This window comes from Denticeps clupeoides, chromosome 4, assembly GCF_900700375.1.
Source record: "Denticeps clupeoides chromosome 4, fDenClu1.1, whole genome shotgun sequence".
Lineage (NCBI taxonomy): Eukaryota > Metazoa > Chordata > Actinopteri > Clupeiformes > Denticipitidae > Denticeps > Denticeps clupeoides.
Window position 1 is genome coordinate 18,628,891 of NC_041710.1, and position 18,219 is coordinate 18,647,109.

The 18,219-nt window shown below is 47.1% G+C and overlaps 1 protein-coding gene across 2 annotated transcripts in view; it reads left to right on the forward strand.

Moving 5' to 3' along the window:
- The first annotated feature begins 1,724 nt into the window (after nucleotides 1-1,724).
- fndc3ba (fibronectin type III domain containing 3Ba) overlaps nucleotides 1,725-18,219 on the forward strand; it is a 97,113-nt gene continuing 80,618 nt past the window's right edge. For both annotated transcript variants that reach the window (XM_028977408.1, XM_028977409.1), the window contains exon 1: nucleotides 1,725-1,868. The gene's annotated coding sequence lies outside the window, so the exon portion shown is untranslated. The remainder of the gene's footprint in view (nucleotides 1,869-18,219) is intronic.

Below are 18,219 nucleotides of genomic sequence, written 5' to 3' on the forward strand. Positions count from 1 at the left end.
GGCTGAGTTACGGACCGCGTCCTGCTGGGGGCAGCACAGCAGCTGGAGTGGATCAGCGCATCGACACTCTACTGCTGCTGCCCCGGGAGGGGAACGTGGGACCGGGGGCACCGGGTTTGCTCTTGCTTGTGCAGATTTTTGACATTTTTGAAACATGTCCTCAAAAACAACTTCCCTACATCTCATGCAAAGCTATTTTTAGAATCTTTTAAAAAGCTAATTCTAACACACAGAGACTCACGCTGCTGGGGAAGCGTCTGCGGAATCTAATGAATGACAATCAGGACTATTTTGGGTTGTTCCGCTGTTTCCAGCCTGACCTCTTATTGCTTCCTGTTAGCCTTTTGTACTTGTGAAAAGCACCAAGCCGCAGGAAACAGTAATTAGTCTCTACATGCTTAATGGTAATGGGTGTTCTTATGTGTTCTTGTGTATACACACACACACACATACATACATACATACATACATATATACACACAGTGTTTATATAAGCTGCAAGATAGCCTGTCAAACACTGATGAAATATTGATTTACCAAAACCATTTATTGCATAATTTCCTTGTTCTCATTAAGTGATGACATTATGTGCATAGAGAAAGATACAAAGACGTCTCCACACTGCTGATATATTGGTCTCTGTTACTGCTGGCAATATTAAAAACATTTAATTAGTTTCACTAATGTCTAAAACTCTCACACACACTGTGAGAGAGAGAGAGAGAGAGAGACAAAGAGAGAGCGAATGAGTAGGCCCCTAAAAAATGACAGTCCCTGTCACGGCCGTGTGCCACCACCGGGCCCACAGGGATGGCCACCCGGAGGCAGATGAGACTGGGTTTGTCGTTGGGAATAAATATTCCAGGCCCGCTCTCTTGTTTACGTTGTTGCTGCTGTACCCTTATTACAAGTTTGATTCTGAACATGGGGCAGTGGTGGCCTTGCGGTTAAGGAAGTGGCCCCATCATTCAGAAGGTTGTCGGTTTGAATCCCGATCCGCCAAGGTGCCACTGAGGTGCCACCGAGCACTGAACATGAGTAAGCCTGTCATGGCTGCCCACTGCACACCAAGGGTGATTGGTGATGGGTTATTTTGTTGTGTCACTATGTGCTGTGCTGCAGTGTTTCACAATGACAATCACTTCACTTTCATAAGTGATGCCTCTTTGTGTTGCCCTGGCCTGTCTTTGACTGGCCACTCGCCCCACGACCCTTCTCCTGTCTCGTCTTCAAGCGTTCCAGCCCCTCTCGCCGCCCGACTAGCCACTCTCCTCTACGAGAACACCAGTCCAGCCGCCTGTCCTCTTCGTCCTGAGATGTCCGCGCGCCTCCCGGACCCGAGGCCGTAACCGTCCTGGATAAACGCACTAGGCAACTGCTTCAAAGTTTAAAGAACTTTGATTCTGTCCACTTTAAGTACGAAGTAGCCCTTCATTTGTCAACCCACAGACCATCACACGGAACGTTTTAAAACGTTACTTTTATTCATAAAGCTGTTATTACTATAATAATAACAACAATGATACTAACAATCATTGTTGTAGTTCATGTCGTAGTTAGAAGCACCGCAGGCAGGAAGTGAAGTTTTGAATAAAAACCCCGCTTTGTCTTGGGACAGTGAAGACCAGGGCGCAGGGGCTCGGGGGCACGCCCCCCCACCCCTCCCGCGGACGGTCGCTGCTCGGGTCCCGCCGTCGCGGTGCTGTACAGGGTGTTATACGGTAAAGGGGCTGGAGCTCCGCTCCCATGTGCGCTCAGGCATAATTGACATGGCGGAGTCTCCACTGCTGGCGCTGCGGTGGCCACACTGACCGCGGGCTGCCGAACTCCCGTCCGGGCCTTTCGGAAGAGCCTTCCGTCGCAGCGAGGTGCGTAGCGCTTTCTGTCCCGACTCCGAACGCGTCCCCGCCGGCGGGAATGTCGCGCTTCTTTTTTTTTTTTTTTACTGTTAAAAAGATTTTCTGTCTTTTTTTTTGCGGTGGGAGCGCGACTGTCTGGGTTAGTTGGTCAGAGTGCAGAGAAAAGGGTGGAAAAGTGTAAATACGCGAAATAAAAACGCAGTTATATTGTTATACGAACACTGCGTCGACTGCTGTGTGAATGGCGCTCGGCGGAGTTTTTAATTTTATTACTTTTCTTTCGCCTAAAAGTGCGCAGCGGTGGAGGAGTCGGGCTTTTTTTTTTTTTTTTTGTCGCCTGTCGCTTTCTTGGCGACGCGCTGTCGGCTTCGACGTGAACTCCATCATGCCCCGGTAATCCAGAGAGCCTGCGGTCATTCGTGCCCGGGGCGGACGGGGGCTCCGCGGCGCGCCGAGCGGACTTCGTGCGCGGGTTTTTCTCGGACCTCCAGCCGCCTGTTGCGGGTCGGCGTGGAGACTCCGGGACAGATTCACAGATCAGCTGCTGTTCCTGAAAAGTCTGGATCCAGAGGGCACGTCGGAGATAAAGCGAACTATTCCGACAGAGAGAAATCCGACCCCCCCCCAAAAAAAAAAAAAAAAAAAGTGACGTCAGATTTACATTCCTCATCGCAAAAAAGGCTGAAAACTTTTCTCGTGAAAAAGAGAAAAGTAAAGAATACAGTTAAAAGTGAACTTTTTGGGGTCTTTCCGCTGAAAATTCATTTTTGATCGTGATGCTGATCGTGATTTATTATCGCCTTCCTAAACCTCCAGAAACACAGTCCGGCGTGTTTAATAGAGAATCTGTGGTTCATATCTCGCCCGGATGTGGAAAATTATTGTGGATTATTGTGGAAAACGTGGACTGGACCGTTAACTATTACAGATGAAGCCCGGCTTTTCTCTTTCTTTGCATGATTGTGTTTTAAGTAAATGCTGCACAATTAGAACTTCTTTCTTACTGTAAACACATCATTAATATAATTAACGTGATTAATATTAACACGGGTTGAATTTTTCCGTGGGCTGTTGCCACACACTGACGCGAGTTGGGCTGATTTTTGGAACGTGTGGTCTTGGGGGCCGAGGGGGTCCTGCTCAGCACTTCCTGCCTGGTTACGGCCGGCGACGCGTCGTCTTCCTCTGAGGTCAGGGGGTTTGCTCGTGGAATGCCGGAGACGCGGACCCCCGAGCTCCGCAGACAGGCCATGATGCTGGCTGCCGGGAATGGCCGCCCTGCGCCCTGACGTGATCTTCTGCGATGTGGACGCTGCTCCGTCTTCCCAGATTAATCCCGGCGGCCTTTTTTTTTTTTTTGGATTAATGGTCTCAGCATTTTGTTCTCCTTTCTAGGGTGTCCTGGTGCCACTTGTTATCCAGATGTAGTTTTCAGTTCTTAACAAAGAAAACCTCTGTGGCCCCCGATTTGCATTTTTGACCCCCGGAATGACGCCTGTTTGTCACCCGCGAAACCTCCGCGGAACTTAAACAGCAGACAGAGATAACGGGAGGCTGTGACCTTATCACCACGCGCCCTGGGCATCCAGCTACCGCCACCACCTCACGCCTTGTCTGCCGAGAATTTCTCTTTTTCTTTTTGGTTCATTTACTGAGTGTTAATTAATGTTAATTAATTACCTATGCCTTTTGCTGCCAGGGGCATGAACTGTAATTGTATAATTAGTTTTAACATTTCAGTCGATCTAGTCGATCTAGTGCTAACAGGAGCATAACGTTTTTGGAGAGTCGATGCAGGTAAAGTTCAGAGGACCTGGGAAAGTAGGGACTTTTATGGTTCCACCGCCAGTTCTATGCGTTTTTGTGATAATCTGTGGGATCCAACAGATCTTCATGACGTCAGCCTTCTCTGTGAGAACCTAGTTGCTCTCGCTCGGCGCGGTGATTTACTCCACCGTTGACAAGCTTGTTCGATCAACATGAAAAGCAAGCCCTCCCACCCTGCCCCGCAGTTCGCTGGCTGACCTCCGACCCCAGGCCACCTTTCAAGCGGGACTGCTCTAACATGCCCCCCAGATTCTTGAGCCTGGCACATCCCGACCTCTGTACCTCTGATGCCCATTAGCGCCGCGGTAACTTCGAGCGCCCCACTTCCTGCTGCCCGGTCATGCATTATTCACTTTATGAACCCTGAGCGGAAAAAACCCCCCCAAAAAAGCGCTGGTTCAGATGACCTGTGGTTTGTGTTCGTGCCTGCATTAGCATGCAGGGTGCCTCCGCTGTGCCGCGAATTTCCGTTACTGCCCGGTGCTTGCCCATGCCCCGGTTTTATTGCCATTTGCAGGTGTGTGTGCGCACGTAGCGAGCAAAGCGGCTAGAGTCAGAGGAAGCGCTTCTTCTCATGCAAAGTTTTATTGACGCCCACCCGCTAGACCAAACAGCCTTCTGCCGGCACAACCCCCCCGAAGGCATGGAAACTCGCCCCCCCCCCCAGCTCCCCTCGGCAGTGGGAGAAATTCCGCTGCATACCTCTGCTATTGTATCCTCTGCTGTTGTTACAGATTTCCTGTTTTCCCTTCTTGTATTTAAGTACCCCCCCCCCTCCCTTGACCAACAAAGCCCTTAGACGCCCCCCCCCCCCCCCCCCCCCTTCCCTCTTCTGGCCGGGCGCAGCCCCCTCTACACACACACACCACCCCCTCACCCACCCAGTGTGTGAAACCTGGAGGCCTGATTGAGGATGAGGAATTTGACCTTGTGACCTGTGGGAGGTAGGGGGCGGAGGAGAGGGTCTCCGTTCTCAGCGGTCAGATGTGTTTTAGCATGTTGGGCTTTTTTTGTCCTGTGGGACTCGTATTGTTCTTTGAGATTAGAGGTGCCCATCTCCCAGTGTCCGGTGGCCGTGACTGGGACGTGCGATGCGTCTGGAACAGCGCGGAGGGGCGTGGGAATGGCCGTGTCTCGGCCGGGACAAGGAGTCCTGTGGAATGATGTGAATGTAGCTGTGTCACTTTTGGGTGACTTTCTGCTGACACACCGCTCATAACCGCGGCGCTCGGCAGCGTTACTCTGGGACTCGGTGTTGATTTGTACCCCTCGCCGGACAGGTGGCAAGCGTCCCCCGCCGCCGCAGGGTCGGTGGAAACATCACAGCTGTTTGCATTGGTGTCACGGGGCGACGGCGAACTCCACCGAGTCGGGGGGCAGAGCGGCATACAGGCACAAACGATGACCTGCCGAATAGAATTTGGAAAAGGGCAGAACACAACAACACCAAAAACAAAACGATCCAGAGTACGGCGAAGTCAGGGCCGCGACAGCGCGCATTATTTTGCTCGTCCGGCCTTGATAGGGACGGGCGCCAGATTCTGACCTGGATGATTACGCTCGTTCTAGCGGCTGAGACATGTCAAGCAAACATCCTTGCTCCAGAGGAAATGAGCAAATGAGACGATTGACTTGCCACTTTCTTGAGGTGTCAGGAGTGAATGCGGTGATGTGAGGTGGGCCCGAGGCTGCAGACAGTCTAGCGCGGGTCTCCGGTTCTCCGGGGACGTCGGCAGGCGGGACGGAGCAAGACTTTGTGTTATGGCGGGTTCGCTCTGCGTTCCCCTAAATGACCCTGGTTGGGGGGGGGGGGGGGGGGGGTACGGGGCCATGTTTAAAGGCTTTGTGTGCAGTGAGGAGGAAGTCGTTGTGTTTGTTTAAACTGAGCTGCTCTCTTTGAGAGCGCCCAGCCATGTGGGACAATTTAGCGGGAATGAGCTAAGCCCAACTCCCTCAAACCCCCCCTCCTCCCGTCTTCTGCCCCACCTGAACGACCTGACGGCCTTTGATGCTGTTTCTCTGAGCACACGGGAGGTGGGTTCGTATATCCTGTGGTCACCTTGTCAATGGCACACTGGCCACTCGTTCTCCAGGGGATCAAGAACTCAGTAGTCTGGTGACAATTTCTTTAAAAGACCAGGCCGTACTCCAGTGAACGCTTGTTTTAAATAGACTTTCTGTGTATGTGATGCTCTTGGATTTTAGAGATTCACCCTCATTGGTATCTGCTGTGGATACTCTTGTGTGGTGTATTGGTGATCCAATATCCATAGCTCAGCTGTTCAAAAATTCAGTCACACACAAGCCACACCCCCTTTTATGTCTTGGAAAAACATACTGGACCCAATTGAACTGTGATTTTTGCACATACAGTTACAGCCCAAGTAAATAATGCTTTTAAGTAATTCTGGATAAGTCGGTGAAATGTCCTAATTGGTAAAGGCCAAAATAATGATTATCTCAAGGTCATGCTGATTCATTCAGTCCAACTCGTACTGATCCTGATGAAGCTTTGAGGTTCATTATGGATTTAATTTAAATGTACTTAATAGATCAGGTTCAGCTCATACAGAGCAGAGTTTGTTGTGAAAGTGGCTGGAAAATGGCTGCTGCTTTCTGCTCCAGCCACTTCTTAGGAATCCCACCCAGCACTTGGGTCTGTCATCTCTGCTTTGGGTCTTCTGCTGAATTTATAACCCCCGGGGCACGTAGGGGAGGGCTTGTCGTGGGGAAAAGATTTTTCCCGGCTTCCTCCAAGCGGCCCTGCCTCAGAGCAGCCTGAGTTCCAACAACTCTGCTGCAAATCGGGGTTTTGAGGTTCATGAGAACTGATACAGGCAGCAGCGACATATTTTCTTGTAGAAGTCGGCTTAAGAAGGAGACTGGAGCACTTGTGGTCCTGGTCGCTGAAGCCGTTTTGTGACCATCCTGTGGGTCTAGAAGGGACATTCTAGCAGAGTAAAGAGCCCAGTAAGGATACAGCCTCTTTTATTAGCTTCAGCAATAGCCCCCCACATAAACGTGGCTATAAATAGTGCGGGGGCGATAGATCAGGCCAGCCAATAAAAGAAACTATCTTTATCACCAATAAGATAATGATGAGTTTGGTTTTTAGAGCCAGTCAGAGTGACATACACATCAAATGGTTTCCAAAGGTTTACTTCATTATTCCACCGTGTTTGAGGATGGTGACTTTTTGTTGCCTTTTTAAAACATTTTAAGACCATCTCTGACGGACACTCCAGTTCACCAATGTTGCCTTGCGCCTCTGTGACCCTCAGAAAGCCACTGTGTGTAGAAATGAGCATTTGAGAAAACAAATGAAAGGGAAAAGAAGAAGAAAAGTCTGGAAGCAGGCCTTGAACCAAAGTATGGACTATGAGTCATTTTCATGTGCTTGTGGGAGTTAAAGCTGTTTCCTCTCAGGCTGGTCTAAACACAAGTCCAGAAAGCCAAAAAAAGCTGGAGAGCGATGGAATCCGAACACAGTGCGCCGACCTGAGTGTTTACACTCTCGATAAAGGTCAAATTCAAAGCCTGCGCATGAAGGGTACACTTTCACCCCTGTTAGGGATGAATAATTTTAGTTTGTGTTTATGAATTAGCCGATTCACCACGTTTGGACCACCTTGACTCACTGGAATTTGTCCCCGCACAGCAGGATGTGTGAGTGGTCTTTCCTGAGGGTAATTAGTGCAATTTTCTGTCGGTTTGTGATGTGCATTGTGCTCTGTGTGCGGAGAGAAGTACCATGTTAGCAGAATATAGGCGTTTTAATGAGATTAGAGGAATACAATGCGTGTGTTTTCCACATTAAAGAGCCTTTTCCATGTGAGAAGTGTGCAGGGAGGTGCTCCCGTTGCACTGTGGGAAAGTGAGGTGGCAGGAGCTTGCAGGCCTCCTCTCTCCTGCCTGTGTAAGCAGCTACGTGGCAGTCGTGGATCGGTCAGGGACTCCAGCTAAGTGGGTTTTACAGCCTCCTGGCCTTCTGCCTAGTCCACATCCAGATGGTTGGACGTGATTATTTTCCTTCTTTTTTTTCTCCGCCCGTCTTTCTTGGCAACGTCACACTGCTTCCTTTGCGATGGCTGCTGGAGAGCAGCATGCATATTGAACAGTCTTGGATAGTGTTCATAAGTGTAAAGAGTCCCCTTAGAACCTTTTTATTTTTGGAGTTTGTTATTTATTTGGAAATGTGTTTATCACATAAAACACAGTTTTATTACTTTTTTTTTTCACTAATACTTGGGAATCAGGGACTAATTTGTCTAATTTATCCACCATTGCGACTGTTGGCTAGGCCAAGCTTGGAAAAAATGTGGGGTATTTTCAGATTTCAAACAATTCCTCTTTATTAGTGTGCTGGGAGTAATTAGATCCAAAACATTCAAAGCGTGAAGGCCAGTTGATGGAGTACAGGTTACTGTTCTTTCACTTGCTTCATGCACTCAAGCTGTATTCATTATTTTCGATGATGATCGTTATTCATTAGTTAATGATCAGCAGCCCTTTTATTAAAAGAAGAATGTAAATATTTAATAGGCATTGTATACAAATGATCTTCCATACCTGACTACTTGTTTGCACCTTTACAGCCTGGCAGCTCCATCTAGTGGTGCTTCCTTATATGGCAAGAACACTTCCCTAGTTTGATGGTTCTCAAACTTATCACAATGAATAGCACCTTTATGACTATAGTGTAGACCTGTGTGTATAGTTTACACAGGATTTTTTAAATTTGTCCTGTCCAAATATCTTATATATATATAACAATTGGGAAAAATAGCATGAAAAAATAGCACGTATCATCACCAGCTTACTGAAATCCCGGTGCTAAAATTGGACACACATCTGCTTGGAGGCAATACCGGGGTCAACGTCTTGTTACCAGGATGTTAAGACGCCACTTATCTTTTCCCCAGCCTGTTTTACTGTTCCCTCATTAGTGGCAAGGGCTCGTTTTCAGCCCGGCACTGGGTTACAAAGCCAGTTACAGCAGCGAAGGGGGAGAAAAAGCCATCGGCTGGAGCTGGTGATCCCAGTTGGAAGGCAAACGCATAATGGCCGTGCCAGACCCGCCTTCCTGCCAAAGTGCCCTCAGTGTTGAGTCAGCCTACTGCTCCCAGACCCGGCACAGCCCTTAAGGAAAAAAAAAAACTATGAAAGAATGGCATTGTTCAGCACTACCGGTCCCTCATTTTCATATAATGGCATAGAGCTTACACGTCTCCAGATTTTTCCATATAAGAGAGCGCCTTGGACGGTGTCCTGCCAGGCACATTTTCTCACAGACTTAAAGAAAACCCAGCCATGTTGGCATTGGCTCAGCCAGTGCGACCAGACCTCGCCTACCGCCGAGCAGTTAGCTGGCCCTGTGTCTCCGTCTCTCTGATAACATTGTGATGGACAAATTGGGCCGCTTGATAAAGAGCAAGGACATTTAATTAACCTTGGGGCTCGTTCAGGGCTGTTTTGTGGAGCCCCATTTCACCCCCTGGGAGGCTGAGGAGCAAACTGAGGGCAGAACCGGAAACAGCGAAGAAGGGCGAGGGAGACTGAGCTGGCAGAAGCACGGAGCATGTGAAGTCAGATACGAAAGGAATTATAATTGCACTGCTCTTCAAAGCATTACTAATGTGGCGAGACCTACTGGGCGGCTGGCACGGAAGAACCGAAGCGTTGAGAAGAAGCTGCTTCTTCTTCTTGGAAAGCTTTCTCGACTTGCGTGGACCATATTTCTATGTTTCAGCGCAAGTACCAACATGCCACAGGCATTGTGAATTCCAGGCCCGTCCTGATTGACCTCTTCTCAAAACTGGGTCAGAATGTGAACGGCTGTGGCTCAAAGCTACCCCTGCTAGGTGTGGTGGGGTTTTTTCCCCTGCAGCCACATTTAGCACCTGCTTTTTATAGCCAGACCTTATTAAAACCTTGCAGTTTTGCCACCAGTTCGATAAGAGACGTACCTGTAGACCAAAATCTTGCTTCTGATCCCCAAACCCTCACCCCCGCCTGGCTGCCTGAAACAGAGGTCCCAGTGTTGCCAGAGCCTGGTCGGAGCTGAGACTGTGGCCGCTATTTTCAAACTTGCGATAAGCGCTGCGCATGGGGCCTGGTCGCTAAGCGTAAGTTAAGGTGTCCTCAGAATTTACATGAAACAAGAAAGAGCCTACAATTATTTCTGTCACTCAGAACGTGATCTTTACTGATGTTTGAGTTTAAAATGGGCGACACATGCGGACAAATGACTGAAGGTTGCGTTTCCTACTTTTCTTGTTTGTATTTATTTGAGTAAATCCCGAGGACGGCTTTGACGTTAAACAACCTTGCACTGGGGCGGTTTGAAAATAGCGCCCCCACTTTAGGGCGATTCTCTGGAAAATGAACCCTAAATGCTAAAAAATCTTCTATAACAGTTTGCAATTTTACTTATCCTAATATTTAAGATGGGTACTCAGATAATGTGAAACATTTAATGTTATGTTTTATGTTATACTGAATAGTGCATCAGGCTTATTCATACAATGGACCACATTTGAACTCTTACTCTCTATAGTACTGGCTATCATATGTTAAACTTCATAGCACTCGTGTAGCTTTTAGACCACTGATTTTGATGTCCCGTGCATCACGCCATCTTGGTCATTTTAGTTGCATATATTGGTATTACATTTTTTTAATGAAGTGATGCACAAATTTTTTTTTAACAAGTGAGACTAGTTTTCTGTATCCCGTGCATAACAAGGCAAGTTTTCAAACTGCTTGTATCGCTTTTGTCATAACTTTATATTGAACTAGTAGTGAGTATTAAGGTATGACAAGTAACACTTGTTCATAGTTTCGACCACTAATTATGGGGATAAATGAGCTTGTGCTAAATCGTCCTTTAATTTGTAAAAAATGTTATCAGCGAGGCTCTTCGTGCTGGTGTATCCCGGAGAATCGCGGTCCCAGTCTGAACTTTCAGTCCTCAAACTTTCAGTCCTCAAAAGCAGTTTTGCGTCCTTGTGTTATGTAAGGTGAAGCCTGATCCTGACAATCTATTTTACACACTTGTGATACATATCCTGCTTTGTATTATTTCCTAATATTTCATTTTAACCTACAGGTGAACCAAATAATATGAATAGAACTTTTTGTCTTGTAATAGACTTAGAAATCCAGCCATTGTGATCCATGTTTGCTCCGGTTTTTGAAAGGAGAGCTGTGATGGTCATGATGTAACAAGACTTTAATTTGCCACATAGCAGATGCAAGTCCATGTCACCGCTCAGACGAGAGGTCAAACTATAGGGGTCAGACTGCTCCAGCCCACTGTCCAACATCCCGGTCTGGGTCAAAAACAGCATGCCATCCTATCCCTCTACACAGACTTTGTGCTTTACTTATCTCTATTGTAAACCCCCTGCAGCATCTGTTAAGGTCTGTTTTTGTCAACGTGTGTGAAATCCGTGTCCAAGTAGCTGTCCTTCTGATCCTCCAGAAGGTTGTAAACTCAGTTAGGTGATATGCGCAGGTGGAAACCTGTAGAAGAGGGACTGTATAGCCCCAGTCAGCTTACTCCTTCTAACATGAACTACTTGTTTGTTTTTTTTTTTATTTGAAGGAAGCTGAGCAGTAAGTGCAATGTCCGCTGTTCATTTGTTCCCTCACATCTGCCAAGTCCAGATGTTGTGCAGGAATGCCGTGGCGGTTTCCCAGGCAGGGAGGGTGCTGAAGGGGAGGCGGAATTACTGTAACAGCCACCCTGGTGCCTGGGATGCTTCCAGCCCCGGACCTGACACAATCTCCAATACGTCCTCTGCCACTTCCTTCATGAAACCGAGCCTGCAGTGAGATGACGGAGGGAAAAGACGGAGCGAGGAGGATGAGCTGGATTTGCGTTGTGCGTTTGGAAAAAGCAGCATCTGGCCGCTGATGTTTATTAGAAGGGCTCAGAGTGGAACAGCACTGGTTGATGGGTCAAAACAGCTGTCTGGCCGTCCGGGCTAGAGGGAGAATTGGTGGCTGTGGTGAGAGTGTGTGTGGGAATGTATTTATGTTGTTGGACCAAATGTCCTGACAATTTTTGGATTTTTTTTTTTTTATAAAAACAGAAGAATAACAAAAACATAGACCAACAAGACTCGGTATTTTCCTGGACTTTAACAATTTAATGATATCTTGCATCTTTTAAAATGTGTTCTGGTCAAGGTCATTAATATAATATCAGTTGAAGTTTAATAATGAGATTTTCAGTGGTAACAGTTGAGGAAAAGGGGGCATATTTATTTAGTTAAGTCAGTGCCAGTCAAATAATTACAGAGCAAATGATGAACCCGTTGATAACTACTATACTTGCCAAGTTTAATTACATTAATATTACATTGGAAATTGTGCGATAGTAGAATAAATCAGAGTATGTTAAATTGTGACTAACGTGCCTTAATAGGTTTTAAACATGAGGTTGCAGCTTCATCAGTGGGGTAAACACAGACTGCATCAACGCATGTTGTTCAAGTTGTTCAAATCTTTTAATTGCCGTGTCGTATAGCCTTCCGTTTTTTCCATGGCTCCATTTTTTCTTGTTTGACAGTTGGAATATCCCTTCTTGGCTTCTTGGGGATTTCTCAAATTGGTGCATCTGTAAAACATATACATGTATATGCAGATCAACTGTTAATGCAGTCACCATCTGATATGGAACAATGACATCTTTTTAGAGCCAAACTACCATTGTGCAAGTTGGTCTTGGTCTTAAAACTAGTGTGTTTGGTGGTTAGGATCACAGTTTTTAGGTGGATAAGCTATCTTAACTTTGAGTATGTGGAGTGCATATACATTGTGTTTTTAGTGAATGTTTTGGGTCACACACTAATGGCTTGCAGACAGTTTTTTTAATTATTATTGTGTATTGTTTAGTTCATCCTTCTGGTGTGTGTGTGTGTGTGTGTGAGCATGCATGTAAGCATGAGTATGTTTGTTGACAGTGTACATATTGCTGCACCAGCTGTGGCGATGCTCCAATCTTCCTCTCGTTTGCCAGTCTCTCACCCCTCTCTCTTTCTTGCACGTTTTCGAGCAGTCACACACATACCAACCCCCCAGAGGACAGCAGGTCCTGGAACTGTGTCAGGAAATAAAAGATTTAGCATTTCCTGTCCTGCATTACTTTGCGATTTCACAACATTTTGAGAGGGCCTTTTCCCGTCTCCTGTCTGGATGTATTTTTCTGTCCTGCTATTCCAATGTCCCCTCTGTCCCCTGCACCTTCTCCTTCCAGACCTCACAGTAGAGTTGCACAGTTAATAATGCAGTCAAATACTCGACTGGACATGAGCACCAGAGAGCCTGACTCTCTAAGACACACAGGAAAGTATTGATATAATTACTAAATGCAGTCTGATATTATTTATTATGATTTATAGTAGTTGTATTATAATTGTACAATTCAGCCCCTGCAGAATAGAGCTATTTTGTGTTCTTGTGGATACTTGGATGAATCCTCTGAAGCACACAAAGCCGGTTATTTTGATGGCGGAACGTGTTTTTTTTGGGGGTCTTTAACTCACACAGCTGATGTATTTCTCTTTGTTTCTATGCTGTTGTATGTTACAAATATTGCCTGGAAATTCAGAAGTAGACTTTTGAAAGGCCATTGCCTCTCTGGGCTGTTCCAGCATCACCACATAAAAAAGAAAGAAGAAATACCAAAAGCCCCCAGTTTGTGGAAAAGAAAGAAGAAGAAAAAAAGTGCTGATCCAGCCAGTTGCCCGATCTTCGTCTTAACACGTTGCAGGGCAAACGCTCAGGAAATTTCTCTGCAGAATGACTGGTATTTGCTCAGAGGGAGATGAGCTGTATCCGTTGTTAGAAGTCCTCTCTCCGTCCCTGAGTCATGGCCCCTGCCGCTGGACCGACGTCACCTCTGACCTCCGATGTGAGTCAGTTAACTGTGGGCTCAGCCAATTACCCGCTTGATGAGTCTTCTCATCATCTGTCCAGGAGGCTGACCGTGCTCTGAGGCGGGGAACTTTCCATGTTCAACACTTCAGGAGCTTTTGCTATGTCTTGTTAAATCCTCGAAACGATTACCACATTCATTACAACCTGGAGCCGGCTGGCGTTCCTTTTAGGACGTCCTTCTTGGTTCTCCTCCAGCTTGTTAGCATTTGAGGGCTTCTCTCATGTTGACATTTCCAAAACATTTCTCATCAAAGTCAGTCTTTTCGGCAGGCTGGTCCAGGCATGCAGGGTGCTGTCTCAGTGAGCCCCGTCTTAATAATAAAAGTCTTTTTAATGGTTAGATCTAGACATGTGGCGTCCATTGGATCCCGGATAATTTTCTTTTGTTTGTCTGATTCTGGAGCTCTTTGCACCAGCGCCTGTTCACACGAAACCTCCAAGCAAGCGTCCCCTTAAACACTGAGCCCTGAAACAGGTGGCTTTCCAAAAGACACAACACTTTCCCGTTGGATGCTATAGAAGCTTGACTTCCGAAATGCTTGTGGGACAGCTGCAGAGCTGTCCTTGTATTCCCTCTTTTGGGATAACTGCCTTTAATAATAATAGCAGCCAGCGTCCGTCCCGCCTCCTCCCAGGCACGCCGTGCGTCCCCTCCTCTCCCGGCCTTGAAAAAGCATTGCCTCCGGCTGCCAGTTTTAAAACCTGCAGGATCTGTTCAGACGTGACCGAGGGAGGGTGTGTGTTGGTGGTGTGTGTGTGTGTGTGTGTGTGTGTGTGTGTGTGTAGAGAGAGAGAGAGAGAGAGAGAGAGCGAGGGAGAGAGCCAGGCAGGGCAAACCAGAGACTAGATGAATTCCATTCCTGCTCGTGCTGCACGGCTGCAGTGTATATGACATATCATTACCTCAATTACAGGGAGCGAGGCTGGCTGCTGGTCCAACGCAGAACCCAGCGGCAGTGCGAACGTCTGCACCGTCTGCAAGCGTCTTTGTTATCTGCAGCTGCGTTCGTCCTGTGCGCCGTGGAGGAAATAATGCATCATATTATTTACCTTTGGGCTCCGCCCATAGCTTTCTCGGATCTGAACCCGTTGAACTCCGGGCTGAATCCACAGCCTGTGCCGACCCGGCGTGCCACTTTTTCCCTCTTGCTTCCTTCACATTTGGCATATTCCATCGGGAGGCCGGGCATTAAAAGCCTCTCTTGTCCTCCTCTGCCCTAAATGAGCCACTGTTTGCACTCGGCAGAACGTTAACAGAAGTCTAGCATTCCACTCGCATAAAAAAAAAAAAAAAAACGCCACTCATCCCCCCCGTCCCACCGCAGAGTCTCCACGCCCTGCAAGCCCACCTAGCTCTCAGAGCCTTCACAACAAAGGTGCTCCATTCTGGTGTCCGGGCCCACGACTACCTCCTGTGAATTCCCATTGTTGCGGCAGAGGGGCCTGAATGGGAGATGTGTGTGAGGCAGTTTCCCACCATATTCGAGTACCGTCCCTGTTGCCAGTAAAGAGGCTACTGGGTCTCAGGTTTAGCGTGGGCGGGACTTCCAGAGTCGCGGCAGGTGCTTTTACCAATCATCCGTAGTCCAGTGGCCGCTGTGTGTGCTGTAGGCAGTGAGACTTTTGGTAGTGAGACAATGAAAGCGAAACATACCAGGACATACCTTTTTAGTTGATTTTAGTTCATTTGAATCATAAATTCAAAAACGTTCCCATGTGTGAATATATTACATAATTTTGTGGTTTTCTGAAGTTGAATAAGCAAACATTTGTGTTAATAGAGCATCACAATTGGTGAGGGTGAAAATTCAATCTGCCTGCCCTGCCAACAATACTGTCAAAGAAAGGATGTTTCTTGAAATGGACCACTGGAGAACTGTATACGATGGTCTTTGTTGGAGGCCAGATCTCATTACCATGAAATGAACTGGTTTTCAGCTGTACGTGGATGCCCACACCACCCACACCGGCAAAATATGCTGGCCTGTGTAGAAAACTTCAGGTCGCTTTCTAGGTCTCTGCAGATGCCGACTAAATTAAACTTTCTTTTAGTATCTTTTAGTATTTGTGTGCTTAGCCACTAAACATCTTTTTTTTTGTTTTCAAATGGCCTATAATTTGTTTCATTTCAATGCCGTCAGCATAATTAATTTGAACTTTATTCCCCTGAGGCTCTTTCCTTCTTTCATTTTTTGGCAATCGTCTTTTTTCCAACCATATTCGGTGCCATTGAAAACAGTGTGTCTGTGGACAGAGAGTGTGTTAAAATGCTGTGGCTTCACTGCAGACGAGTCGTCTCTTTCTTTCTCCCTTTCACCCCAATTCTTTTTTCCCTGCCCCCTTTCACACTTCCTTAAAATGCGTTATGACATGCCGTAATGGGAATTTGTGCTTGTGTGAAGTTCAGCGTTGCACTTCCTTTTCCTGTGGCAGGTCCTGGTAGTCATGTGCAGCTTTCTGACCTTGTCAATAATGGTGCAGATGATTTGGAATCTGTCCTGTTTTTATGCACCGTGCAGCCTTAACACCTTCACGGCATGCAAACTGACTCCACCGGACAGAATTAGAAACTTCCTCTTGACCTCAAAAAGGTAAGTTGACACTTGCAGGAGATGCAGTTGCCAGGGGAGACTGCTGTTGCTATAGCGCTGGGTTTCCAGCCCTGGGTAAACGGCAGTCGTCAAGGCGCAAGATGGGGTGGGAACCCCGTACCAAGTGAGGCTAGGGTTTCAGGCGGCGCATGCTAACATGCACGCTCGCACAAAACCAAGGCGAACACACTCGGCTCTCACCGGCCCCCGAGTTACGGTGCATTTAGAGGCACATAAAGCATTTTTCAATGCGCTTCATTGTCTTATGTTGGATCACGTCCTGAAACCGAAACCCATCTTTACTAAAAGCGTGGTGTCCCTCGCTTGCTGGGCCTGTGATCTTGGAAGGCCCCAGAAGGGAAAGAAAAGAAGCCGGAGCGCGCTTACATAATGAATGTCTGCTCGAGCTCGCCTTACAAGCTGGAGAGCTAATAAGGCGAGCATTATTGAATGGCTCCTTCTTTTGGGGCCTTCGGTAATTATGGGGTGCGTGCGGTGCTGTGGTGAGCCTGGCTTGGGCCAATGAAGAGGTGCTGAAAGGGCAGCATTTTGATTTGAGAGCAACCGACCCGCTTAAGCCGGGGTCCGGCCTTCCATTCCGCACACAGCCCACCCACAATTTGGCTATTCTTTTTTGTGATTTTTTAAAATATTTTTTGCTGTCTGTTCGTCTTGCCGCTTGTCTGATTCATGGCTGGAGCCGTGAAATGAAGCTCTTAACCACAGAAGGCCAAAGGCATAATTCCCGCGTGCCCCAGATGAATCCAGACTCAGACGTGCTGGACGCTGAAGGACTTAAAGCTCATTCTTAGCCCAGATGTAATTATAAATGTCTCTTCCTGCTGAATATTCATCCAGCTGCCCAGCTCATCTTTTCTTTTTTTTGGTTTCTTTAACCCTTGCCTTTTCCAGACCTGCAGATGTCTTTCACTTTTATTGTTGAGGAAGATATAAAAGCTGCTATTGTTCTCCCACTTCCTGCATAGCAGACAAAGCCCTTACACGTGTACCACAGCAGCAGGAGAAGAGAGTTTTCTCTCGCGCGACGTGGCGTTTATGCACTGGATCGTGGTTGGTGCCAGAGCTGAAGTTAATGAGGAGCTTTCCCGTCCTTGCAGAATGAAGCGGATCCACTTTGATTAACTCAGAAGAGAGTGGGTGGTCAGAGTTGTGGCTCTCTGTGTGTTACTGTGCGGGAAGCTGTGCGCAGGTACTGCCTTGGGCTGGGAGGCTAAAGCTGGGATTAGGGGGGGGGGTCTAATAAACGGATACGAGACCTATCACACTCACACAGCTAGCTTCTTTTTAACTATTCTCTCCTCTTTCATCCAGAAATTACGAAATGGAGTAAAAAAAAAAAAAGTACACACACAAGATGAAATTATACTGGCTGGCTTTAACTATTTAAAAAATTTATTTCGACACGAGAATAATGTGAAATGTCAACGTGGCACGAGTTTGGTTTTGGATTTACACTCTCAGCACCATATCATAATTAGTGTCAGATACAGATGCAGGTACAGCCACTCCGAATGTATAAAGTTGTAACGTGACCAGTAACATGTCTGACAGTGTGGGGCCATGGCTCCTGTTCTCCTTTTCTGATTATGCTTCCACTGAAAGATTGTTTTAAAATCCTTGAGTTGGAGAGCCTTGTTCTACAATTATTCTGAAATTGTTGTGACTTTACTCCAAATTCTTTGGATAAAGAACATAGCTGACATAGCTAAAGAACACATAGGTTTTTCCCAGTTGAATCATTCTCACCAGCAGTAAACTCAAGGGCAGCTAGTGGAAGCATTGGACACTCGTCACTCTCATCCTCCGCTTCTCTCCTGGCGTCGGTGGGCCACCTCACAAGGTCAGGAGCGAGTGCAATCGCACTTCTCCCTGCGAGCAGAGACGGCAGCTCATATCCTTGCATTCCTGAGCAGGGAGATTATCTCAGTCTCTGGGTCTCTGCCCTTGAGTTGCTTATGGGCTGCAGGCTTTGTGGT